The sequence below is a fragment of the Saccopteryx leptura genome, chromosome 3, assembly GCF_036850995.1.
Source record: "Saccopteryx leptura isolate mSacLep1 chromosome 3, mSacLep1_pri_phased_curated, whole genome shotgun sequence".
Lineage (NCBI taxonomy): Eukaryota > Metazoa > Chordata > Mammalia > Chiroptera > Emballonuridae > Saccopteryx > Saccopteryx leptura.
Window position 1 is genome coordinate 370406720 of NC_089505.1, and position 27327 is coordinate 370434046.

Genomic DNA, 27327 nt, shown 5'->3' on the forward strand with positions numbered 1-27327 from the left:
CTGAAAGGCTGAACAGAAAAGTAAGGGGCAAACAGACCCCGAGGACCAGGAACGGCTGGTCTGCCGGGGGCTTTAGCTTCCAGGAGCTGGGAAGGTGGTCCAAGGCCTCTGAATGTGGCTTTGAGTATCCTGTGTCTTTGGGGGGTGAGAAGGAAAGAGCCAGCTCGATGGGGGACGCTGACAAGGCGGCTGCTGATGGAGAAGGTGGACTCCGACTTCCCCCGTTTTCTTGAAACACTCTTCTTAGGAAGCTATTCACGTCCCCATTTTACAGATGAGGAAACTGAGGGTCAGAGAGGCATGGAGCCAAAGTCCCATAGCTTTCCTAGCTCAGGCTGACATGTGGCTCCTTGCCTGGTCCCAAGGCCGTGTTTCACTGTGACCTTGAGGTCAGTGTGTCAGACGAGGGACGCCTGCAGGGGCTTGGGCCTCCGGAGGGCTCCTCCTGGCCTGTGCCCTTTGCTCCTTTCTGGGGTGTAACCACAGGTTCCCAGGGCCCCGGAGGGCTCCTCCTGGCCTGTGCCCTTTGCTCCTTTCTGGGGTGTAACCACAGGTTCCCAGGGCCAGGGCAGGTGGATTCCGCCTGGTGTTCGAGGCCCCAGCCGCTCCTCTGCATGCAGGAGGCTCTGTGTCAGATGAGGGATGCCTGCAGGGGCTTGGGCCTCCGGAGGGCTCCTCCTGGCCTGTGCCCTTTGCTCCTTTCTGGGGTGTAACCACAGGTTCCCAGGGCCCCGGAGGGCTCCTCCTGGCCTGTGCCCTTTGCTCCTTTCTGGGGTGTAACCACAGGTTCCCAGGGCCTCCAGAGGGCTCCTCCTGGCCTGTGCCCTTTGCTCCTTTCTGGGGTGTAACCACAGGTTCCCAGGGCCCCGGAGGGCTCCTCCTGGCCTGTGCCCTTTGCTCCTTTCTGGGGTGTAACCACAGGTTCCCAGGGCCCCGGAGGGCTCCTCCTGGCCTGTGCCCTTTGCTTCTTTCTGGGGTGTAACCACAGGTTCCCAGGGCCAGGTGGATGCCGCCTGGTGTTCGAGGCCCCAGCCTCTCCTCTGCATGCAGGAGGCTCTCCATCAAAGCTCTCTGAACAACCAAATCCGGAGAGCAAGCATGTTCAACCCGGTGGGGGGGGGTTCCTCTTTGGTGTGGGCTCCCCCGGACTCCGGAGAAAATTCAAAGGAGCTGCAGTCGTGCGTTCCAAAAACTCCAGTTCAATTCCCGTCATTTGCCTCCGATTCTCCTGGTTTCCGCCTCTCGGCTCAACCCCCCACCCTCCGACTTGACTCCTTTCAATTTTCACGCTGACTCCCCGGCTTAAGTCAAATTGGGCCGATTTACTTTCAATTCCATTCTATTGAAGTCATTCCATTCAATTTGATTTTTCTTCTGTGACCCAGCTCAACGCAACCCTTTCCATTCATTTCAATCATCCCCAATATAGTTTTTAGACTTTACCTAATCTTGGCCAATAATTCAACTTCAGTCAATTTTCCAATGCGGCCCCAAGACCGGTAAACGAACCCCGGGCCCCAACCGATGGTTCCTGGCTGTCCTTGCTCACGTGGCCGTCTCAGTCCCAACCTCCCTGGGTCTCCTGAAACCTCCCTGCCAGGGATAGCAAACAGCCTTCTTTTTTTACGGAGAATGATGTGGAAAAGAAATAGCACATGCATGACGCTGGCTGTGGGTGATGTTGTCGCAAGCCTGTCACTCCGTGGTCTCACGGCAACCCTGAGATAAAGGTGTAAGTGTTCCCGTGATCACAGTCTCCACCGGAGAGCTGGAGAAATGCAGGCACGCAGAACTGAAGTTCTCACCCGGGGCCCACAGCCTGGCAGCCTGAGTAAGTGTCCTTGCTCTTGGAGCTGGGCCGCTTGACGACGAGGCTCTGGCTTGACCTGGACATGAAAAAATAATATCGAGCTAGTTCAGAAATCGGTTCAACAATGCTAAGTGATTATTCTGTGCTCATCATTCTGGCAGGCAGTGAGGATGCAGTGCTGAGGGCAGAAACCATGGTCCTAGCCCTGTTCACCTGTGACCCAGGGTGGGAGATGGATGGTCATGAGCACTGTGTGATGTCCCCGACTTGGGTGGGAGCGAGCTGGGTCAGAAGAGGATCTTTGGTGTCACCATGCCTGCAAATAGTAAAAGCACTGGAGAGATGCTACCGGGTGAGGGGATACGTGAGGCATGACCTTCCCTGGGTGTCAAGGGATGGCCGTCAGCTGGCACCAGTCTCTGCTTGAGCCTCTAGCACCCCAGTCCTTCGCACGAGTCACCAGAGCGGCCAGTGGGCCATCGCCGCCTGTCACAGACGTTCTTCTGAGCGGCTTCCCTGGTTCAACCTGTCTCTCACTTTCTTCACCTGCTTTTTGTCGGTGCTTCTGGGGACTTAACTCCAGCCTGGCTACCATGGCTTCGGCTGCCATGGAGATGGCCCTTCAGTCTTCCTGGAGCCGCTGGCTTGGCTGCTCTGGGTAACCCCCTGCGCAGAGCGGTGGTCTGGTCATCTCCTGTTTTGTCTTCCTGGATGACGCTCGGTCCTTCAAAGGCAACAGGACTTTGACAGTGAGACGTTATGTGCTAAGGGGTGAAAACAGGGCTTGGGGGTCAACAGCGTTTCAACGGCAATGAAGCGAGGGCCGTGGGAAGACGGGGCCTGAAGGCGCTGGAGGAAGTTTGGGGGCATTTCCTGTTCCTGGGGGAGGGGCACATTCAGCATTGAAGGGGTCGTCTGCGACCTCCATGTGCATTTTCCGACACCCCACGTGAACGTAGCTTTCTCTCTGCGGCAGGTATGCCGAACCTCCTCTGCAGAGCCCCTGCCTGGAGAACTGGTATCTCAGCACCCCCTTCTCTGCGGACAGCGCCCCGAGGCCGGTGTGCTCTTCTCCCGTCATCTGCCCTCCTTCACTCCCCAGGGGACCCGCCTAGCTGTCTTAAATTATCTTTATTTTATTTTATTCATTTTAGAGAAGAGAGACAGAGATAGATAGATGAGAGAGAGAGAGAGAGAGAGAGAGAGAGAGAGAGAGAGAAGAAGGGAGGAGCAGGAAGCGTCAACTCTCATATGTGCCTTGACCGGGCAAGCCCAGGGTTTTGAACCGGTGACCTCAGCATTTCAGGTCGACGCTGGATCCGCTGCGCCACCGCAGGTTAGGCGGACCCGCCTATCTGATGGTGACTCCGGCCAAAGGTGCTGCTGAAGGACCGAGAGCTTGTCCCCCGGAAAGGACATGGCTCTTCAGAGACAGGCAGAACTGGCCGTGGTTTTCACCTCCAGCTCCCTGCCTGTCCTGCAGGGTGGCTCTGAGGAGTCCACGGGGTCACCTGCGTCAGGTGCCTGGTAAAGGCAGGGCTCCAGTGACTGTTTGTCCCTCCCTCCTAACTACTTCCCGTCTCCCCGGGGACTCCCACGCCGGGAGGCCGAGCGGCAGGCACCGTGGAGGTGGGCAGGGAGGCTGCCTTCTGCAGCTCCGCCCTTGAGCCTGTGCTGGCAGCGTGAGGCTGAGACAGAGCTCTGAGGGCGGGGACGCCTCGGCCTCAAGGGCGTCTGTGTGTTTGACGCTTAACTCGAGCGATGGAGAACCAAAGGCAAGAGTCCAGCAGTACAAGCTTCCTCCCATTCCTGGCCAGGCTGAGCTCCCCTGAGAGCGCGCCCCGGGGCCTCAGGAGAGGCGAGGTCAGACCACAAGTGTAGAAAAACAGACTCAGCCTGGAGCTCGCCAGGAAGCCTGTGGACCAAGGCTGCTGCTGGGTTATGCCATTGGCCACATCCCAGGGATGGCGTATCCAACTCAGAAGCCTACCTTACCCCCCTGCCCCAGCCTCTGGGTTAGAGACATTCTGCTTTTGTCCACAGCGTTGGCCTCCCGGGCCAATGACCTGTAGTGTGTGGCTGTCAGCTGTGCTAGTTTCTCAAGGTCATGAGGTGGCATGACGGCGTGTCGGGCTGCAGATTCCACGGCCTTCACGATGCACGGCTCACCGGAGAAGCACAGGGGCGATGTCTTCCTGGGAGTCCCCGTCTCCACGATCTTGTCTCTAGACCACAAGGGGCAACGACAGTGACATTTCCTCTAGGGAAGTCTAGACCAGCAGGTGATTTCAAAACAAGCCGTTTCAAAGCCGGGGCGCATCGGGGAACACACCTCGGGCCCCTCCCCCTTTCCTGCGCCTGCACCGCATCGGTCGGTCCTTGGGTGAGGATGCCAGCCCCTGTGGCGGGCCTTGGCTCCCACTCCGCCGTGTGCGGTGTTCACACGCTGAGCCCGCCAGAGCCCCCCACCCCTCTCCTGATCCCAGCACACGCTTCTCCCAGCTCGGAGGAGCTGCCCGGAGTTCTGCCCCGAGTGCCAGCTCTCTCACCCGTCTTCTCTCTGCTCCCGGGAGCTGCCAGACACCCCCCACCCCGTCCCAGCCAGCGCGGAGGCTCCGTGTCACCTCACATGGCAAGTGGGGGGGGGCAGGAAGAGCCCGTCCCCGCGGCCGGGCCACGTGCTGCTGTGTGTGAGAGTGGCAGAGCTAATTTCCCAAACACCATCTGAGCCGAGTGCATTTTGATGAGAATGATGGATTTTTTTTTTAAATTTTAAATTAGAAATTACATTTTCCCCCCCCGTGCCAAAATAAAGATGAGGAATCCGATGAATCTGCTTTGAAAAGGGACTGGAAAGCAGGGGATGCGTCTGACAGGCTCTGTGTTGAGCAAACAGACCTGGGCACCAACTGCGAGCCTGGAGCTCGGTCCCCCGGGACCCTCTCTCTGGTCCTGGTGTCTCTGCTCGGTCACCTGGCCTCTCGCTCTGTGCACAGAGCTGGCCGGGGCCAGTGGCTCTGCTCGTCTCTTTGTAAAGGGACTCCCACTGTCAGTGCTCGGGACACAGTCACTTCTCTGTCACTCTTATGTTTGTTTTTTTTTGTTTTTTTTTTTGTATTTTTCTGAAGCTGGAAACAGGGAGAGACAGTCAGACAGACTCCTGCATGTACCCGACCGGGATCCACCCAGCACGCCCACCAGGGGCGACGCTCTGCCCCTCCGGGGCGTCACTCTGCCGCAACCAGAGCCACTCTAGTGCCTGGGGCAGAGGCCAAGGAGCCATCCCCAGCGCCCGGGCCATCTTTGCTCCAATGGAGCCTTGGCTGTGGGAGGGGAAGAGAGAGACAGAGAAGAAGGAAGGGGGGGTGGTGGAGAAGCAAACGGGCGCTTCTCCTGTGTGCCCTGGCCGGGAATCAAACCCGGGTCCCCCACATGCCAGGCCGACACTCTACCGCTGAGCCAACTGGCCAGGGTCTTCTCTGTCACTCTTGTTCTGCACACGAAAGCCCCCGAGGTGGGGGCCCATGCCGGGCATGCTGTCTGCAGCACTGGGGTTCTCCGGGGGGGGGGCCCAGCCCTGTTCTCCCACACAGTCTCTCGGACCGACCCTTTCAATGCTGTCACCGCCACACTACCACTGGGGAAACTGAGGCCCAGGAGCCTGACTCAGGCTCTGCTGAAGACTGCCTGGTGAAGGGCCCCCTCCCTGTGTGGGGTTAGCTGAGGCAGGCCATGGCGAGGGCACTGGGCTGCACTCCCGGGAACGTTGGGGAGCCCCTGGCTCCCAGCTCCAGCAGCCCGAGAGCCGCTCCTCCGTACGAGATTCTTCAGACGGCAGGACCCTCAGTACCTCGTCTGCCCTGTGGGGCGCCCACACCCCGAGTCAGAGCCTGGCTCCAGGGGGACACGCGGTCACGCCCTTGCAGAACCCTCCCCGGGCTCAGGTATGTGGGCGTCCCCACCCCGAGTCAGAGCCTGGCTCCAGCGGGACACGCGGTCACGCCCTTGCAGAACCCTCCCTGGGCTCACATACGTGGCGTCCTCACCCCGTTGTCACTCCCAAGCACATTCTCATTAGCATATCTGCCTGACTGCCAGCCACTTTGTAGCGTTCGTTTCAAAACGGCAACACGACAGAAAGCCAGGGCAATGCCGCGGCAACGTGTTCCCCTGGCAACGCCCCTCCACCCTCCACCCCGTCTGTGGGGCCCGAGACCCACCACGCCCCCCTGCCTTCTCGGTGGTTGTTTGGTCTCTGGCTTCTCCCCAGTCCCCTGACCAGGCGAGCCCCTGCCCTGCCCTCCACGTTCACGGGGGCTCCTGCTTCCAGGTCTCAGCAGCCCACCTCCCGCCACCCCCCTGCGGACACCAGGCATCCGATGCCGGGACTGGCTCCTGGTTCACACACAAGTCTTGTTCATGGTCCAGGGTCCAGGGAGCAAGACCAGCACTGTCAGAGAAGCTTTTCTGGAACCCGGAGATGCCAGTACCATGGACGGACCCCTGAGTGGCCGCTGCCCTGTGCTCTCTCTGTCCTCAGACTGCAGTCTGTAGTCCATACTGCCCTGCTGGGTCTGAGCCCGGGGGGCCCACGGACCACGGGCCACCCACCCTGTTAGGTGCCCCCTTCCCAGAGTGTCCACGGCCACCCACCCTGTGAGGTGCCCCCTTCCCAGAGTGTCCACGGCCACCCACCCTGTGAGGTGCCCCCTTCCCAGAGTGTCCACGACCACCCACCCTGTGGGGTGCCCCCTTCCCAGAGTGTCCACGGCCACCCACCCTGTGAGGTGCCCCCTTCCCAGAGTGTCCACGACCACCCACCCTGTGGGGTGCCCCCTTCCCAGAGTGTCCACGGCCACCCACCCTGTGAGGTGCCCCCTTCCCAGAGTGTCCACGGCCTCCCACCCTGTGAGGTGCCCCCTTCCCAGAGTGTCCACAGCCACCCACCCTGTGAGGTGCCCCCTTCCCAGAGTGTCCACGGCCTCCGACCCTGTTGGGTGCCCCCTTCCCAGAGTGTCCACGACCACCCACCCTGTGAGGTGCCCCTTCCCAGAGTGTCCACGACCACCGACCCTGTTGGGTGCCCTCTTCCCAGAGTGTCCACGACCACCCACCCTGTTGGGTGCCCCCTTCCCAGAGTGTCCACGACCACCCACCCTGTGAGGTGCCCCTTCCCAGAGTGTCCACGACCACCCACCCTGTGAGGTGCCCCCTTCCCAGAGTGTCCACGACCACCCACCCTGTTGGGTGCCCCCTTCCCAGAGTGTCCACGGCCACCCACCCTGTTGGGTGCCCCCTTCCCAGAGTGTCCACAACCACCCACCCTGTTGGGTGCCCCCTTCCCAGAGTGTCCACGACCACCCACCCTGTGAGGTGCCCCCTTCCCAGAGTGTCCACGACCACCCACCCTGTTGGGTGCCCCCTTCCCAGAGTGTCCACGGCCACCCACCCTGTTGGGTGCCCCCTTCCCAGAGTGTCCACGGCCTCCCACCCTGTTGGGTGCCCCCTTCCCAGAGTGTCCACGACCACCCACCCTGTGAGGTGCCCCCTTCCCAGAGTGTCCACGGCCACCCACCCTGTGAGGTGCCCCCTTCCCAGAGTGTCCATGACCACCCACCCTGTGGGGTGCCCCCTTCCCAGAGTGTCCACGGCCTCTGGGACCGTGGGATCTTGGTCTGCCTTCAAGGACGTCTCCATGGACTTTTTAAAAACCGGGGTGAAAACACCCATGCTACATCCAGACCACAGAACACACTCAAGGTCAAAGGAGAAAGCTCTGTGTCCATGGAGCACCGGGGATGTCTCAAGGGCATTATGCTGGTGGGAAGAGAGCCAGTCTCAAAGGTCACCAGCTGTGTGATTCCATTTCTGTAGCTCTCGCACTACGAGTCGTAGAGACAGAGGACACACAGGTGGTTGCCAGGGGCCAGGACAGGGGTGGGCGTAGGTCTGAAGGCGCTGCACGGGGAGCCTCGTGGGGACAAGCCGCTCTGCACCTCACCTGTGGCAGCGGCGACACAGCCGTGTGGTAGTGGGAGAGTCCACGGAACCATGCACACCCACGTGCACACACACGTGTCCACACATACAAGTATACACAGACACCTTTATACATATGTGTGTACACACATGTATGTGTACACAGACATGCACACACACATAATGGAAACACACAGGTACAACACACACATGTAGATACCTATGCACACATACAGACACACCTAGGCCCTCATCTTAATGGCTACGGCCCTATTCCCAAGCAAGATCCTATTCGGAGGTCCGAGGGGTTAAAAATGTCAACATAATCTTTCGAGGTAGATGCAAGTCAACCCATAACAAAGGTCCTGCCCAAGGGCCCAAGGCTGGGGGCACAGACACAGACTAGGGGTCCCGGGTCAGAGCCCACCTTCTCCTCCTGCCTCGGAGCAGGCAGACCTCCTGGAGTCCTGACCCAGCGGGAAGCCACGGGCCACCTGCAGGGGCAGCACTGTGCTGAGTCTGTCCCCCTGTGCTGCCCCAGCACCGGCCCCAGCCCTACCCCGCTCTGCATCCGTGCCGCCCTCTCTCTGTCTCCCGACCAGACGTGGAGCCCCCGGGGCGGCCGGGGCTTATTATCGCCGCCAGCTTGGCCCAAAGTCCACACTCGGGAAATGTCTGTTACTGTCATGCTCACCGACGGGAACTCAAGGGCAGATGAGGAAGTGAGAAGTCCAAAGTCAGAGAAGCGGAAGACAGCAGGGGACATTCTGGGGACATCTGTGCCTTGGGCTGTGCCAAGGTTCACAGGGTGGAGGAAGGGTCCGGGCACCTCAGGTGGAGGGGAGACCCCCACCGCAGGCAAGGAAGAGGCGTGGCTGTGAGGACGGTGGCCGCGAGCATCGGTCTGGGGGGGGGGTGGAGCCGAGGTACAGGAAGGCCCTAGTGACAGGTCACAGCGAGCCAGGCGGGGAGCCGGACGACACCCTGCAGCTGCCGGCCGTGGGGACACAAAGAGGACTCACTTCAGCATCCATCGCCGATGGAAGGGGAGCCCTGAGCAAAGAGGACTCACTTCAGCATCCATCGCCGATGGAAGGGGAGCCCTCAGCAAAGAGGGCTCACTCCAGCGTCCATCGCTGATGGAAGGGGAGCCCTGAGCAAAGAGGGCTAACTCCAGCGTCCAGTGCAGATGGAAGGGGAGCCCTGGGCTCGCCCCCACGTGAGGAGACAGCACTGCCGACGGGTGGGGGCTGGTGAGACTCAGGGGCCTGGGGGAAACCCCAGCCCTGCGTGCCTCCCACCTCCACCGTCTCCCCTCCCTGCAGCTCAATCTAGCTGGAGGAGGAGACAGAGGATTTCATAAAAGGGCCTGCTCATCTGTAACTTTAATCCTCGGCTGTGATCTTATCTCCGCCGAGAAAGCTCTCACGCGCATCGATTCCGGCTGACAGGAGTGCGGGAGCCTCAGCGGGCGCTCCCCACACCCCGGAGTGCTCGTGGACGGACTGGCTGACGTCTGGTGCTCCCCACACCCCGGAGTGCTCGTGGATGGACTGGCTGACGTCTGGTGCTCCCCACACCCCGGAGTGCTCGTGGACGGACTGGCTGACGTCTGGCAGCGGCACTGGGTCGTCCTCTGCTGGAAGGCACCCGGCAGGGACATGCCAGCCCTGCAGCTTCTTCCCAGGGCTGAGACAGAGGCCCCCGGAGCCCCTGCCCCTGGAGCCCCTGCCCCCAGAGCCCCTGCCCCCGGAGCCCCTGCCCCCAGAGCCCCTGCCCCCGGAGCCCCTGCCCCCGGAGCCCCTGCCCCCGGAGCCCCTGCCCCTGGAACTCCTGCCCCTGGAGCCCCTGCCTCTGGAGCCCCTGCCCCAGAGCCCCTGCCCCGGAGCCCCTGCCCCCAGAGCCCCTGCCCCTGGAGCCCCTGCCCCTGGAACCCCTGCCCCCGGAGCCCCTGCCCCTGGAGCCCCTGCCCCTGGAACCCCTGCCCCCGGAGCCCCTGCCCCTGGAACCCCTGCCCCTGGAGCCCCTGCCTCTGGAGCCCCTGCCCCAGAGCCCCTGCCCAGGAGCCCCTGCCCCTGGAGCCCCTGCCCCGGAGCCCCTGCCCCGGAGCCCCTGCCCCCTGCCCCTGGAGCCCCTGCCCCTGGAGCCCCTGGAGCCCCTGCCCCTGGAGCCCCTGCCCCCGGAGCCCCTGCCCCCTGCCCCTGGAGCCCCTGCCCCTGGAGCCCCCGGAGACCCTGCCCCTGGAGCCCCTGGAGCCCCTGCCCCTGGAGCCCCTGCCCCGGAGCCCCTGCCCCTGTCCTCGGAGCCCCTGCCCCTGGAGCCCCTGCCCTGGAGCCCCTGCCCCTGGAGCCCCTGCCCCGGAGCCCCTGCCCCTGGAGCCCCTGGAGCCCCTGCCCCTGGAGCCCCTGCCCCTGGAGCCCCTGCCCCGGAGCCCCTGCCCCCTGCCCCCGGAGCCCCTGCCCCTGGAGCCCCTGGAGCCCCTGCCCCTGGAGCCCCTGCCCCTGGAGCCCCTGCCCCTGCCCCTGGAGCCCCTGCCCCTGGAGCCCCTGCCCCTGGAGCCCCTGGAGCCCCTGCCCCTGGAGCCCCTGCCCCTGTCCTCGGAGCCCCTGCCCCTGGAGCCCCTGCCCTGGAGCCCCTGCCCCTGGAGCCCCTGCCCTGGAGCCCCTGCCCCTGGAGCCCCTGCCCCTGGAGCCCCTGGAGCCTCTGCCCCCTGCCCCCAGAGCCCCTGCCCCGGAGCCCTGTCCCCGGAGCCCCTGCCCCCGGAGCCCCTGCCCCTGGAGCCCCTGCCCCTGGAGCCCCTGGAGCCCCTGCCCCTGGAGCCCCTGCCCCTGGAGCCCCTGCCCCTGGAGCCCCTGCCCTCTGCCCCTGGAGCCCCTGCCCCTGGAGCCCCTGCCCCTGGAGCCCCTGCCCCTGGAGCCCCTGCCCCCGGAGCCCCTGCCCCTGGAGCCCCTGCCCCCTGCCCCTGGAGCCCCTGCCCCCTGCCCCTGGAGCCCCTGCCCCTGGAGCCCCTGCCCCTGGAGCCCCTACCCCAGAACCCCTGCCCCTGGAGCCCCTGCCCCTGGAGCCCCTGCCCCAGAACCCCTGCCCCTGGAGCCCCTGCCCCTGGAGCCCCTGCCCCGGAGCCCCTGCCCTGGAGCCCCTGCCCCGGAGCCCTGCCTGGCCCAGGACGGAGCCCAGACCTCAGCAGGGCCCACGCCGCTCGGCCTCCTGGGGTTGGCCCTCTCCCAGTGGCCACAGGGCTATCTTCCCAGGGTGGGGCCCCAGGGGCCGCCCATTCTGGCCAGCAGCCGCCCAGCCCTGTCCCCTGGAGGGCTCAACTCACGGCGTCCTGTCTCCACCGGCAGTGTGCTGGACACGTGCCCGGCTGGGCTAAGCCGCGGCCTGTCATGTTCAGCCATCTCACAAGCTGGTTGTTAAATGGTTCGTAGTTCGGAATCAACGTGGTTGATGTGGCAGTAATTACACCACTGGCGTTGGCAAGTCTTCCCCAGGAGACTGGCTACCAGGGCTCCGTGCTCCCCCCTCCGACATTGTCACCGGGTCTCCAGGCAGGTGGGGTCCCGCCCCTCCCTTTGTTTTCAGAGCACCCCCCTCTGCTCCTTTTGCCAAGACCCCACCCTGTTCTCACCCCACTCCGTGCCCCCGGGTGCAGACTGTCTGACGGGACTGCTGCTGTTTAATCCCGCAGGAGGGCTCCCCCTTCTCCAGGTCTCCGGCCAGGGGCACATGCTGGCCGGCCACTTTCACACGACTGAGCCCCTGGACAGCTGGGTCCAGCCCGGTTCCTCCTGCTGCCTGCCGGGGGGGCCTGGGCCAGACCTTCCGCCCTGGTGCAGGGACAGCGACCCTCGTGCTGGTTTCCTGTGGAGAGGACAGAGTCTGGGGCAGGTGACTGACCCACTGGTGTCTCTGCAGGAAATGTGGGACCTCCTGCCACTTGTCACTCCTGTTTTTCCAAGGATGTCCCGGAAAAGGGGTCTCAGAAGCCAATCCAATCCCTGTGGGGCCCCAGCATGAGCTGTTTGGTGGCCATGACCAGCACCATAGACACCAGGAAGGGAAGTCACTGAGGATTGAAATGGCCACAGCCCGGCTTGGTCATGTCCCCAGGGCCGGGTTCCCGCCCTCTGATGCTGCCCTCCTTGGGCATCTGGTGGCTGTCACCCTGCATGTGGGACCCGTCACCCTGCCAACCCCCCTCCTGCTTACACGGGATGAGGAGAGGGAGGGCGAGGTCTGTGTTTATCTTGAGTGTGAGGAGGCTCGTCTGGCCAAGAGCTGCGCACGCCTTCATCCATCTCGGAGGGCTCGCCCCCAGTAGACCAGTCGTTCTGGCCTGTTCGTCACCGGTGGGTGCCAGTTACGGGGAGCGGGGAGCTTTGCAGAGCTCGAGGCTCCTTCCTGGGCAGCAGAAGCTCTGTGAGCCGCAGAGCTCAGGCCAGGCTTAGGGGAGTTTGCTGAAGCTCATGGGAAGTGGGCTCGGGCGCGGGCTGCAGAGCCCATAGCTGTCCGCATGGCCCTGCCCCGGCACTGGCCCAGCGCGGCCTGGCATGGCTCAGCTGCGCTGGAGGGGAGGTGGCCCTGCCTCCCGTGACCGCTGCCACTCAAAGCTTCCTAAAGAAGCCAAGGGGCAGGTGTGAGAAGCCCTGACCTGGCTACAGGCTGAACCCGGTCCCGGTCGCACTCGGAGCCCTGACCCTGACCCCTGGTGGGTTGTGATCCGCCCCAGCATGGACCCTGGCAGCCGTACAGGGTGGGGGCCTGGCTGAGTATCCCCTCCGCACTCCCGGGACGCGGGTCAGAGCACGCCTTCTCCTTAGAGGAGAGGATGTGTCCCTTGCACGTGAGGCAGCAGCGACACCTTCGCTTTCTCCTGACCACCCCGAGCGTCGGGCAGAGCGAGTCATGAACCCGCTGAACGCACGAGGAGACTGACGTGGCCTTCTCCAGATCTCACTCAGAGAATCACTGGTCCCGAGCGACAGGGCAGCTCCTGAGCCTGACCCGGCGCTCCGCCCAGACCCGCGGGATCTCTGCGCCCCCAGAGTGCTCCCAGTTACGCCAGCACGCTCCCCGGCTCCGGACAGACGACTCCCATTGCACACCCACTGGACAAGGCCGGGGCAAGGGAGGGGGCGAGAGTCGCCTCCATATCTAGGAATGGGGTTGATGGGGCGGTCAGTCCCCACTCCTCCTCGCTGGCGCCCTCCAGCGTCCCGAGGGCCTCGCCGTCAGAAACACATCGCGTGAGTCTTAGCCTGAGCCAGCGAGGAGGTAGGCGAGGCCCGTGCCTGCGCAGGCATGCCGGTCCCCACGTGCTCAATGACTCCTCTCCGCGTAAATAGGAAGCCTTTAAAATTTAATAAAAATCATACCAATTATAAAAACTATTTACCCAGTCAAATCAATCATGTGCCTCGGCGTGTTTCTGCCCAGACACCTGATTCCAGCTCATAAGTCACTTTTACGCCCTCTTTAGCACCTGACGACCCAAGTGAGCGGGCAGAGCATTCAGAAGCGATAGAGCTCAGCACCCCGGCCCTCGCCTTCCCGTTCCCCGCAGCCCGAGAACTCGGGTCGCCTCAGGTCGGAGAGCTAAACCTCACCTCCTCCAGGAAGCCTTCTCAGCCCACTCACCCCAGTTTGTAACATTCTTCTCTTGTCTCAGGTATCACTCAGCCCCTCCATGCCACGGGCTTCTTATGGCAACCTGAATGCCGCAATAAATACCTTGTAGGTTGGGCGTTCACACGTGATGCTTGGAGTTGAGGCAGCCTCATTGAGTTGAAATGAAAAGTTCACAGGCTTGGGAGGAAACAAGTTGATCAGGACGAGGGAGTTCTGTTCATAGTTCAACTGCTTCCAAAATATGGAGTCCTCCCTCTGTGTCCATTGAGGTGGAGTGGACACAGGGCAGGGCCCGGGGCCCTGCTCTGCTCTGACCCTGTGACCTCAGCATGTTGTCCTCAGTCTCTGCTCTTCCACCGGCCTGTCCATAACGGGAGTTGTAATATCGCCCTCCCCACCCCGGAGTAGCTGGGCGGATCCAGACACTGGGTGTCAGCTGCGTGGAAAGGTGCCCAGCACATGGTGAGGCTCATGACACCTCAGCCGATTAGCGGTTAAGGACCTGCTAGGCACCCAGCGTCAGCTAAATGGTCTGCACACTTCCTTCTAACTAATCCTCCAACTTCTCGTCGGAATTTCATAAGGAAGCTTCGCGAGCGTTTCTCATTTCACCCCTTTGCAGCCGATAGATTCAACGGTAGGTCGCTGAGACTCAAAATAGCAGTGGCCCCCCCAAAAAGGAAGAAGTGTATTTCTCCTTTCTCTTTAGAGCCCGGAGGCTGCCTACCCAGGATGGATAAGGGAGCTCTGCTCTATGGAGGCCTTAGGGACCTTCTGTCCCTCAGAGCTCTCCTTCTGTCTTGGTGGCCTGTCAAGCACGGCCTCTATCCCCAAAGCCGCCTCACGGTGCAAAAAAGGTTGCGCCAGCTCCCGCTGTCACATCTGCGTTTCGGGGTACAGGAAGGGAGAGGCCAGAGCCCGAGGGGCAGCCGGCGTTCGATGTGAGTCCCTGAAGCTGCTCATCGACACTTCTTTTTTTTTTAAATTTATTTTATTTTATTTATTCATTTTTAGAGAGGAGAGAGAGAGGGAGAGAGAGAGACAGAGAGAGAGAAAGAGAGAGAGGAGAGAGAGAGACAGAGAGAGAGAAGGGGGGAGGAGCTGGAAGCATCAACTCCCATATGTGCCTTGACCAGGCGAGCCCAGGGTTTTGAACCGGCGACCTCAGCATTTCCAGGTCGACGCTTTATCCACTGCGCCACCACAGGTCAGGCTCATTGACACTTCTGTTCACATTTTATTGGCCAGGGTGGAGTCACAGGGCCATACTGAGCTGCAAGGGTAGTTGGGTTATGTAGTCTTTTGCTCCTGACCATGTACGTCCAGCTAAACGTGCTGGTCAGGAAAGGAGAGGGTGTGGGCATTGCAGGACAACTGGCAATCTTTGACATGCCAGGTTTGATCTGCTCCTGGCATACTTTTTACCCAGTTTATCCAGAGAAGCTTACTCTTACTTTAACGCAGGATTTCTTAACTTGGACACGATTGGTATTTGGGGGTGGAGAACTCTTTGTTGGGGGCAGTCCCGTGCCTTGCGGGGTATCCAGCAGCCTCCCTGGTCTCCAGCCACCAGAGGCCAGTCAGCACGTTACCCAGCCTTAAAAAAAGGGGGGGAGTTCTGACACATATTTACGACACGGGTGAACCCTGAGGACGCCACGCTCAGCGAAATAAGCCAGTCACAACAGGACACATACTGTCTGGTTCCCCTTACACGAGGGACCTGGAGCATCCAGCTTCACAGGGACAGAGAGTAGATTGGTGGGTGCTGAGGCCAGGGGGCCGGGGAATTGTGGTCACTGGTGTAGAATGGGTTCAATGAGGACAGGATCCCAGCTTTACGAGATGGGAGGACTTAGGGAGATGGATGGTGGTGACGAGTGTACAACATGACGAACGTATTTAAAACCGCCGAACTGTACACTTCAGAATGGTTAAGATGGTAAATTTTTATGCTATGTGTATGTTATCATAGTAAAAAAAAAAAAAATTGTAAAAAAATGCAACGGGGACATTGGCACTTCCTGAAGGCCCAGCTCCAGATGTCTCCTGGTTTCCACGCCTTCCCTGTCGTGTCCGGTCTCGTGGGGCCCCAGGTCCAAGGAAAGCCTGGAACTGGACCGTGGCCGCCTCCCCTGTAAGCTGCCAGGGGCCAGTCTGCTCGCCTGGGTTCCATGTCCCCAGACCACCAAGCCCCTGTGTGAGGTCACACTGCTAACACACACCCTGCAAATCAGAAGGTCAGAACCGGGGCTCCCTGAATATTCTACGAGGGGAGGACATTCTGAGGTTGAGAACAGCTGACAAGCTCACAGGGAACAGGGGGTTGAAATCACACAGACATGGGAAAACCCCACATTCCGCCCACAAATCAGGCCAACGGCCGTGTGGAAGAAAGAAGGAAACAGTCTCGACCCAGGCGGCACCTTCACGGCGTCCGTCTGAAAAGAGCCCATGGAAAGTGACAAGTGACCTGCGCAACCTCCAACAGGTTTTCATTGGTCAGAGCGCCTGGCTGCCCCGTGCGCAGGAAGCCGGTCCAGGCGTAGGACGCGAATGCGGGGAAAACGCCCTCCCTCAGCAGCAATAAAAGGAAACGCACTGGAACGAAGGGCCCCTGCTCGCCGGCGAGGGGAGCAGGCGTCAGAACGCGGGGTTGTCTGATGGGCGCAGTAGGAACGCCCGGCCCCCGCACGGCGTGCTGGGCGCCGCGGGGCCTCCGGGAGTGGACCCTCGGCAACGCGTCACGTGCCTGGAAAACGCTCCCTTCTGCCCACAGTTTAATTTCTAGTCTGAGACATCCTGAGGACGTAATCCTAAATACAGCAATATGTATTTTTAGCAAAAATAATTAGCAACAACCCAAGCGTTTGAACACGGGGGCTGTTTAAGTAAACCGTGGCTTTACCCGGTTGAAAGAATATTATTCTAGCCATTAAAAAAATAATGTCTGCTAAGTGGGTGTGCGGAGGACGCTTGCGGGGAACAGTCAGCTGACAGGTAATAATGTCGCACCCTAGGATTCTGACAACGCAGAAACGTTCACTCCCATGTTTTAAAAAAGGCGATGGAAAGAAACCAGGGCATCTGCCGTCATGAGAGGACGTACCCCAAAGATTAGAGGCGGGGCGGCTGTCTCTGTGTGGCGGGGTCACAGGCCAAGCTTCATTTATCAATATTTGACTCGTTTGTTTCCCCCCCAATTTTCCCTTAATTGGTTTTATTAGTTCCCTTTATAAGACACATCTGCTCTGCAAAAGCCTGAAAGAGAATGGTTGGTGGGTGGTTATTACTGCCTGACCTGGCATAGCTGCAGGGCCTTCTAAGTTGTGAAGAATAAATTAGCCGCGGAGGGAGAGGCACGGGCCGACAGCCTCGCCCCTGCCCGCCCTCCCCGCCCGGGGATGCCCTCCTCGCTGGGTGCGGCGGGCTGGTAGGTGTGAGCATGCCTAGTGAGTCCAGGCTGGCACGGAGGTGTTTGCCACAGGGGGACGGGGACGGGGCAGCTCACAGACCTCTGCAGAGGACACCGGCTCCAGTCACTCTGCCTGCGGCGAACGGGACTATCTGTGGCCCAGGCGTCCTCCCCACCCTGGGGGCAGTCGGACCTCACATCAAGGGCCCGCAGCTCTTCTGAGCGCTCGTGGCTCCAGTTTTCTCTGTCTGGGGGCCAGCAGAAGCCCCCTCTGCGCCTCTGGTCCCAGCTTAATTAGGAAGCGGGTCCTGGTTTGGCTGAGAAGGTACAGGGTCACCCCATGCGTTGTGTTCTCGGAGTGGCTGTTGGGTGCTGCACGGCGGTCGCCCTCAGATGGGCCGGGTCTTCACTCGCTGCTCAGACTCTGGGGACCGCTGAGGGCGTCTGCAGGCAGTCTGGCCGGTCCAAGGGCCGCCAGAACGCTCTACAGATGGACGAAAGGGCCCAGGGCCACCCCAGCCGTCCTGGGCTGCCCGAGTGCACGCTGGCTTCCCGAGGCTCCCGACTGTCCCCTGGAGGCCACGGGTCATTGGAACGCCTTCCATGTAGGCCACCTCGCGTACGTGGCCCCGGCCTTCGGGAAGCTGGGCTCCTGACATCGCCACGGAGCAGGAGCGGGACCCGGTGCCTCCTTCTTCGACTGTGACCGCCTGTGGCCACAATGCCCCTTCCCACTGCCACCAAAACCCCCAGCTCTGGGGGGCATTGCCCGCTGGGTGGTGTGTGTGTGGGGGAGTTCTTTCCGTCCCCCTGAGCTCTCTCCTTACCCCCGCTCTGGGAAGCCCTGCCTCCCTTGGGGAAACGGTGGAACCTTCCCCCCGGAGCAGGCCTACTTTGTAGGGCGCAGCTGGCCTGATGGGGGGTCTTCTGGGAAGCGAGAAGCTGAGTCGACACTCAGAGCAGGTGACTTCTGATGCCCACGACGGAGGCAGGGGATAAAAAGGTGACGTGTCCGTGACTCTTGGGTCCCTTTCGTGTTTGCTTCACCCGAGCACCTCAAGCAGGGACTGGAGTAGGTGGCCTGCTCCGGTGTCCTCGAGTCTGTAGGTGGCCTGCTCTGGTCTCCTCGAGTCCCCTTGGATAGAGTGACCCTTTCATTTCCACCTAAACAAGAACACGATCGAAAATTAACCCAGGCAGTTCCTACGGCCACCCTGCCAGGGCGAGCCGGCCACCGTGGGTTACAGAGGGACGGACCGGGACACGACATCGGACCACCGAGGTGGGGCCAGCGCAGGGGAGCCCCGGGCTCTGGGGAGCTGTTCACTCCACTGCTCCCCGCCCCCCTGACTGCACGGCGTGAGTCTTCCGAGTGTGACGGTGCAGGTGTCCTCAGGACACAAAGCAGACACACGTGTCTTCACCCCAGCTGACTATGCAGGGCTGGGGCCCGGGGACCAGGTCTGCCTCCCGTGGGGGGTGAGGGGGAACCCCTGTGGCCCTGCGGTTTCTCTCCCCGTGGCCCCTGGGCCCCTGGCGGTCTCCTCTCGGCCTCGGCACTCGAGATGAGAAGCCCGTTGGGGCTGCCTCTGAGCCGCACGCTCTGAGGGCTTATCGGCCTGTTTGCTGGCTCATTAAGATAAACATTTGTTTGGGCTTCAGGATTTCAAGGGCTCTTGTCGTGTTCCCGCCGGTGTGAGGCTGGGCTGCAGGGGCTCCGGGTGAAGGGAGCACGGGTCTCCCGCCGTGGCTCGCCCGGGGCCTGGGCGGGTCCCGTGCCCCCCGGGGCTCCCTGCACACCCCCACAACAGTGTGTGCGGCTCTCCCTTCTTTGCACGTCCACTGCACACTCGCGGGGCAGCTGTTCTGTCAGGGCCGGAGGGCGCCCGGCAGAAGGGATGGCCCAGGGGCAGGGGGTCCAGGTGTAGACCCGACTCTGCCTCTTAGAGGGATGGCCACCCAGGACTCAGTTTCCCCAAAGGACCTCTTAGAGGGTGGACACCCAGGACTCAGTTTCCCCAAAGGACCCTTAGGAGGCACAGCCCGCGTAGCTCGTGCTCAACGGGCTTTTATTTTTCGTGGCGTTGCTGCAGCCCAGACAGGCGGGGCCCCGTGATTTTGTTCTTTTTAAAATCTTTCGTGGGTGAAAGGTGGCTGGGCGTCTGTGGAGGGGCAGGCGAGTCCCCTCCCTTCGTGTTCATCACGGAGACCCAGGCATCCTCTCTACATGGAGACTGTCACCGTAATTGTCTCTTCCACTTCCGGCCAGAGAGGGGGTGTCTACTGCGTCAGCCTGACGGGGCCACCCCACCCCGCTATTCAGCTAAACACGAGTGCAGGTGCTGCTGGGGGGCATTTGGTAGACGCGGTTCACAGCTACAACCGTTGATTTCAGAGATGAAGGTGGTGACCCTCCATGGTCGGGGTGGGGCTCATCTAATCAGTCGAAGGCCCCCAGAGCATAACTGGGTTTTCCCCGAGCAAGGTGTGACTCTGCCTCTCTCAGCCCCCGCCTGTGTTTCCGGCCTGCCCACCACCCTGCGGATCTCAGACCCGCCAGTCTGCACCGCCATTAGCAGATTCCTTGCAATACGTCTCTGAGATGGACACATCGGTCCCAGTGTTTCCGTGTCTGGGGAGAACCCTGCCTGCTGTAGCCTCCAGCGTCACCAGCTCGAGTTCATCAGAACAGCCCATCAGCGGGAGGCTGCTGCTTGCCAAGGTCTGGCGGCGGCCACCGCCCCTTCCTCCACACCCCACTGGGCGGTATCGGCCGTGCGCCCACATTCCACAGCAAAGGGGCTGGGGAATGCCATCTAGCCCTATGCCCAGGGTAGTGACAACAAGTTACTGCTCACACAGACGCTGTCAACAACACACGTTCATTCTCTCACCACTTCCGTGGGTCAGGAGTTTGGGCACGGCTCTCCTGGGTCCTCTGCTCAGGGTCCCGCCAGGCTGCAGTCTGGCTGGGGGCTCAGGGACCTCTCCCAGGCTGCAGTCTGGCTGGGGGCTCAGGGACCTCTCCCAGGCTGCAGTCTGGCTGGGGGCTCAGGGACCTCTCCCAGGCTGCAGTCTGGCTGGGGGCTCAGGGACCTCTCCCAGGCTGCAGTCTGGCTGGGGGCTCAGGGACCTCTCCCAGGCTCAGGAGAGCGTGGGGGCTCAGGGACCTCTCCCAGGCTGCAGTCTCGCTGGGGTCTCAGGGTCCTCTCCCAGGCTGCAGTCTCGCTGGGGTCTCAGGGTCCTCTCCCAGGCTGCAGTCTCACCGGGGGCTCAGGGTCCTCTCCCAGGCTGCAGTCTCTCTGGGGTCTCAGGGACCTCTCCCAGGCTCAGGAGAGCGTGGGGGCTCAGGGACTTCTCCCAGGCTCAGGAGAGCGTGGGGGCTCAGGGACTTCTCCCAGGCTCAGGAGAGCGTGGGGGCTCAGGGACCTCTCCCAGGCTGCAGTCTCGCTGGGGTCTCAGGGACCTCTCCCAGGCTGCAGTCTCGCCGGGGGCTCAGGGACCTCTCCCAGGCTCAGGAGAGCGTGGGGGCTCAGGGACCTCTCCCAGGCTGCAGTCTCGCCGGGGCTCAGGGACCTCTCCCAGGCTCAGGAGAGCGTGGGGGCTCAGGGACCTCTCCCAGGCTCAGGAGAGCGTGGGGGCTCAGGGACCTCTCCCAGGCTCAGAAGAGCGTGGGGGAAGTGCATTCCCTCCAAGCTGTGGGATGCACGGCATGCTTCCTCGGGGTCAGCGGGAGAGCGTCTCGTGCTCCAGGTCTGAGCTCAGGAACAGCTGAGCCCCTTCCAGGTGCTCCCCTGATTAGGCCTGGCCCACCCGAGCGGCCTCTCCCATTGGCTCAACTCAAAATCACACCGATGAAAGGTTTTCACTCCATCTGCAGATTCCCTCCACCCTGGTGGTATCTCGTGACCGCCCGAGGGGAGTGACAGCTATCCTGTTTGTATGATTCAGCACAAATTGAGGGGAGGGGAAGAGACCCCTCTGGGGTTCTGCTGCCCCTGAGGAGCATAGGTTTGCTGAGCAGGAAGCTTGCTTCTGCTCAGACTCTTAAGAGAAGGGGAACTTGGGACATGGGACAGCTTCCCCCTTCTCACAGGCTGGTCCCCAGCCCGGGAAACCCAGCAGACATTTAATGAAGGTTATAAGTGTGGAGGGAGGGAGAGAGGGCGCAGGAAGTGGCCTGCAGGTGACACGTGGCATGTCCCCCGCACTGGTGGTGACATCACACACTGAGAAACGGAGTAGTGACCCTGCCTCTCACAGCGACCCTGCCTCTCACAGCGACCCTGCCTCTCACAGTGACCCTGCCTCTCACAGCGCTCACCACACTGCCTCTCACAGCACTCACCACACTGCCCCTCACAGCACTCACCACACTGCCCCTCACAGCACTCAACACACTGCCCCTCACAGCACTCACCGCCCCTCACAGCGCTCACCACACTGCCCCTCACAGCACTCACTGCCCCTCACAGCACTCACCACACTGCCCCTCACAGCGCTCACCACACTGCCCCTCACAGCGCTCACCACACTGACCCTCACAGCACTCACCGCCCCTCACAGCGCTCACCACACTGCCCCTCACAGCACTCACTGCCCCTCACAGCACTCACCACACTGCCCCTCACAGCACTCACCACACTGCCCCTCACAGCACTCACTGCCCCTCACAGCACTCACCACACTGCCCCTCACAGCACTCACCACACTGCCCCTCACAGCGCTCACCACACTGCCCCTCACAGCGCTCACCACACTGACCCTCACAGCACTCACCACACTGCCCCTCACAGCGCTCACCACACTGCCCCTCACAGCACTCACTGCCCCTCACAGCACTCACCACACTGCCCCTCACAGCACTCACTGCCCCTCACAGCGCTCACCACACTGCCCCTCACAGCACTCACTGCCCCTCACAGCACTCACCACACCGCCCCTCACAGCGCTCACCACACTGCCCCTCACAGCACTCACCACACCGCCCCTCACAGCACTCACTGCCCCTCACAGCGCTCACCACACTGCCCCTCACAGCACTCACCACACTGCCCCTCACAGCACTCACCACACTGCCCCTCACAGCACTCATTGCCCCTCACAGCACTCACCACACCGCCCCTCACAGCACTCACTGCCCCTCACAGCACTCACCACACTGCCCCTCACAGCGCTCACCACACTGCCCCTCACAGCACTCACCACACTGCCCCTCACAGCACTCACCACACTGCCCCTCACAGCGCTCACCACACTGCCCCTCACAGCGCTCACCACACTGCCCCTCACAGCACTCACCACACTGCCCCTCACAGCACTCACCACACTGCCCCTCAGAGCACTCACCACACTGCCCCTCACAGCGCTCACCACACTGCCCCTCACAGCACTCACCACACTGCCCCTCACAGCACTCACCACACTGCCCCTCACAGCGCTCACTGCCCCTCACAGCGCTCACTGCCCCTCACAGCGCTCACCACACTGCCCCTCACAGCGCTCACCACACTGCCCCTCACAGCACTCACCGCCCCTCACAGCACTCACCACACTGCCCCTCACAGCGCTCACCACACTGCCCCTCACAGCGCTCACCACACTGCCCCTCACAGCACTCACTGCCCCTCACAGCACTCACCACACTGCCCCTCACAGCGCTCACCACACTGCCCCTCACAGCGCTCACCACACCGCCCCTCACAGCACTCACTGCCCCTCACAGCACTCACCACACTGCCCCTCACAGCGCTCACCACACTGCCCCTCACAGCACTCACCACACTGCCCCTCACAGCGCTCACCACACTGCCCCTCACAGCGCTCACCACACTGCCCCTCACAGCACTCACCACACTGCCCCTCACAGCACTCACCACACTGCCCCTCACAGCACTCACCACACTGCCCCTCACAGCGCTCACTGCCCCTCACAGCACTCACCACACTGCCCCTCACAGCACTCACCACACTGCCCCTCACAGCACTCACCACACTGCCCCTCACAGCACTCACCACACTGCCCCTCACAGCACTCACCACACTGCCCCTCACAGCACTCACTGCCCCTCACAGCACTCACCACACTGCCCCTCACAGCGCTCACCACACTGCCCCTCACAGCACTCACCACACTGCCCCTCACAGCGCTCACCACACTGCCCCTCACAGCGCTCACCACACTGCCCCTCACAGCACTCACCACACTGCCCCTCACAGCACTCACCACACTGCCCCTCACAGCACTCACCACACTGCCCCTCACAGCGCTCACTGCCCCTCACAGCACTCACCACACTGCCCCTCACAGCGCTCACCACACTGCCCCTCACAGCACTCACCGCCCCTCACAGCACTCACCACACTGCCCCTCACAGCGCTCACCACACTGCCCCTCACAGCGCTCACCACACTGCCCCTCACAGCACTCACTGCCCCTCACAGCGCTCACCACACTGCCCCTCACAGCACTCACCGCCCCTCACAGCACTCACCACACTGCCCCTCACAGCGCTCACCACACTGCCCCTCACAGCGCTCACCACACTGCCCCTCACAGCACTCACCACACTGCCCCTCACAGCACTCACCACACCGCCCCTCACAGCACTCACCACACTGCCCCTCACAGCACTCACTGCCCCTCACAGCACTCACCACACTGCCCCTCACAGCGCTCACCACACTGCCCCTCACAGCACTCACTGCCCCTCACAGCACTCACCACACTGCCCCTCACAGCGCTCACCACACTGCCCCTCACAGCGCTCACCACACTGCCCCTCACAGCACTCACTGCCCCTCACAGCGCTCACCACACTGCCCCTCACAGCACTCACCACACTGCCCCTCACAGCGCTCACCACACTGCCCCTCACAGCGCTCACCACACTGCCCCTCACAGCACTCACTGCCCCTCACAGCGCTCACCACACTGCCCCTCACAGCGCTCACCACACTGCCCCTCACAGCGCTCACCACACTGCCCCTCACAGCGCTCACCACACTGCCCCTCACAGCACTCACCACACTGCCCCTCACAGCGCTCACCACACTGCCCCTCACAGCGCTCACCACACTGCCCCTCACAGCACTCACCACACTGCCCCTCACAGCGCTCACTGCCCCTCACAGCGCTCACCACACTGCCCCTCACAGCGCTCACTGCCCCTCACAGCGCTCACCACACTGCCCCTCACAGCACTCACCACACTGCCCCTCACAGCACTCACTGCCCCTCACAGCGCTCACCACACTGCCCCTCACAGCACTCACTGCCCCTCACAGCGCTCACCACACTGCCCCTCACAGCGCTCACCACACTGCCCCTCACAGCGCTCACCACACTGCCCCTCACAGCGCTCACCACACTGCCCCTCACAGCGCTCACCACACTGCCCCTCACAGCACTCACTGCCCCTCACAGCACTCACTGCCCCTCACAGCACTCACCACACTGCCCCTCACAGCGCTCACCACACTGCCCCTCACAGCACTCACCACACTGCCCCTCACAGCGCTCACCACACTGCCCCTCACAGCGCTCACCACACTGCCCCTCACAGCGCTCACCACACTGCCCCTCACAGCACTCACCGCCCCTCACAGCGCTCACCACACTGCCCCTCACAGCACTCACTGCCCCTCACAGCGCTCACCACACTGCCCCTCACAGCACTCACTGCCCCTCACAGCACTCACCACACTGCCCCTCACAGCACTCACTGCCCCTCACAGCACTCACCACACTGCCCCTCACAGCACTCACTGCCCCTCACAGCGCTCACCACACTGCCCCTCACAGCACTCACTGCCCCTCACAGCACTCACCACACTGCCCCTCACAGCACTCACCACACTGCCCCTCACAGCGCTCACCACACTGCCCCTCGGGCACAGTCTCTGCCATTGGTTCAGAATTCTGCACCTCCAGGAGGCGGCTGGCTCTCTGGGAGCACCTGGTCCAGGGGGTGGGGAGGGAGCTTCTCCTCCCGGTTCCAGACGCAGCCAGTTACTGATGGGTCTGAGTGCCGGCCCCAGCCCCCTGGGTCTCCTGACAGCCTGGAGCAGGGCAGCAGTGACCGATCTCCCTCCAGCCCTGAAATAAGAGGCTCCCTGGTGTCTGCCTCTTCTCCCGGCCGCCCAGCCCTCTGTGGGTGATGTGAGCCTCAGAGAAGACATGCCGGCCACCCTCCCAGCGCGGCTGGGGGACAGAAAGTGACCCCCACCTGGGCTTAGGGACACCGTATTCTAACCCCGTGCAGCCTGGGTTCCAGCTCCTGGCCCGGGGGTGGGGGGTTGAGAGGCCGTGGACACTCTGCGTTTGGAAGCGGTGGGGGTAGGGGGCACACGTTTGATGCAACCTCCTTTTCAGGGTGCAGGAGGAGGCCCAGGGGCAGGGCTGTTGTCATGAAAGAGACCGACAGGGGACGGAACACACAAGGCTGCATCGTGTGGCGTGGGTCAGAAGCAGGCCAGGAATAGAGAGGGGCTCAGAGAGACTGTACCCCACAGACGTTTCCTGAGCTCAAGGCCAGGATGTGCCCGAAGTCATGAGCAGATCAGAGCGAAGTCTGGACTTCCCAGGCCCCAGGACGTGCCCCTGCCCATTCAAAAGGCTGGTCCCCTCTGGGTGCCGGCGGCCAACGGGGGCTGGGCCCACATGCTTCTCTTGGTGCTTAGAAACCAAAGAAACATCACCAAGAAGAGCCCAACCCCCACAGCAACGCGCTGGCACCTCCCAGGTGTGCACGACCTCTCCGAGCTGCGAGAAGTGAAGCTGCAACCACACCTCGCCGGCTGAGGCGAGGAGCTGCGCAGATAAGGAACAAAACACACACATGCACACACACGCACGCACGCACACGCACGCACACACACGTGCATGCACGCACACACATGCACACGCACACACACGCACACGCACATGTACACACACACGCACACGCACGCACACACACGCACGCACAAGCATGCACAGGCACACATGCACACACACACACGCACACACACACACATGCACGCGCACACACACACGCACAACAAAACCACCTCAGAGTGTTTTTGCAGAAAATAAACTTCCAAACTAAACAGGGGCTGTTTCTGATTTTATTATTCTCTCAGCTGGAGTTGAGGCTATTTCTGAACCATCCCAATGTCTCAGCTCATCCAGGGGCCCACGTATGTAAAATTATTCATTTGCCACAGAAGAGTCGTGTGTGTGTGCGCGCGCGTGCGTGTGGAGGGGGTGGTTGGTGTCTGAGCCCCCTCAGTCAAACCTGGGTCTTGGTCTGGGTGGTGCTGACACTGAGGGGCACTCACAGAAGGGCAGCGGAGGCAGAGGGGGTGTCCAAGGGAGAGGGGCGGGTAGGTCCCAGAGCAGAGCCCGCCGGGGACCCAGGGGCGTCACTCTCGCTCAGAGGGGCTCCGCTCTGGTGCCCAGCCTGGGCCCCTCCCGCCTGTCTTCTCCAAGCCCCCTGTGTGGTCTGTCTCAATGCCCACCAGGGCACTCCCTACCGGGCTCTGGGCCCCTCCCTGGTTCCGCTGGGCAGGAGAAGGTCCCTGGAGAGCCTCCACTTCCTCCGAGCCGCCCCCTCAGCCAGTCCTCACCCTCTCTGGCTCTCAGGAGAAGGACCTGCTCAGTGTAGCCTCTGTCTGTTTCTGCAGGAGCCCTTTACCACCCGGAACGCCGGCCCACACTGTCCACCTGCTGAAGTCGCTCTGGTCCTTCAGGTCAGCTCGTGGGTGGGAAGCCTTTCCTGGCTCCACTAGGAAGACCGGGTGCTCTTTCCTGACTCCCGCAGCTCGGTGTCCCCAACCTCACTACTGTGCCGGGGGGGGGGGCTGGTGTGTCACCTGCTTTCTCTGCAAAGAACTCCTTGAGGCCATGGCAGGCATCCATCTCTCTCTCTCTCTCTCTCTCTCTCTCTCACACACACACACACACACACACTGCCTGGCAGGTCCCAGGAACTCGATAAGTGCTTGTGGAAGGAGGAAGGTGGAGGGGAGGGAGGGGACCCTCTGTGTGTGGGGCTCTGCAGTGCGGGCTTCCTAGAGGGCTGGGCAGGGGCAGCCGGTCCTACGGCAGGCCGCTCTCCCTGCCCCCCTGCAAGCCCGGCTCTGAAGCCCCTCGGGGCGGGGGCAGAGGAAAGAGCACCCACATTTCTCACCCTCAGAACGAGGGAGAGTCGAGGCATCCCCCGGCCTCCCAGCCCTGAGCATGCTTCTATTTATAACAGGAGCCCTGCACTGGCAATTGCTATTCAACTCAGAGGAGGCTGTGAAATAAAATTGTGTAATAGAATTTATGCCTCCCAATCCTCTTATTAAATCTCACCTTAGAATGTGCTTTCTCCAAGGCTGGGGACTTCTCACACCTCCCCAGGGTGGGCTCACAGGCGCCCTCGCCTGCTCAGCGACCTCCAGCCGCCCAAGGTGGATTCTCACCCGCCTCTCAGAACCCGTCCAGTCGGCTGGCGACTGCTGGGCCAGG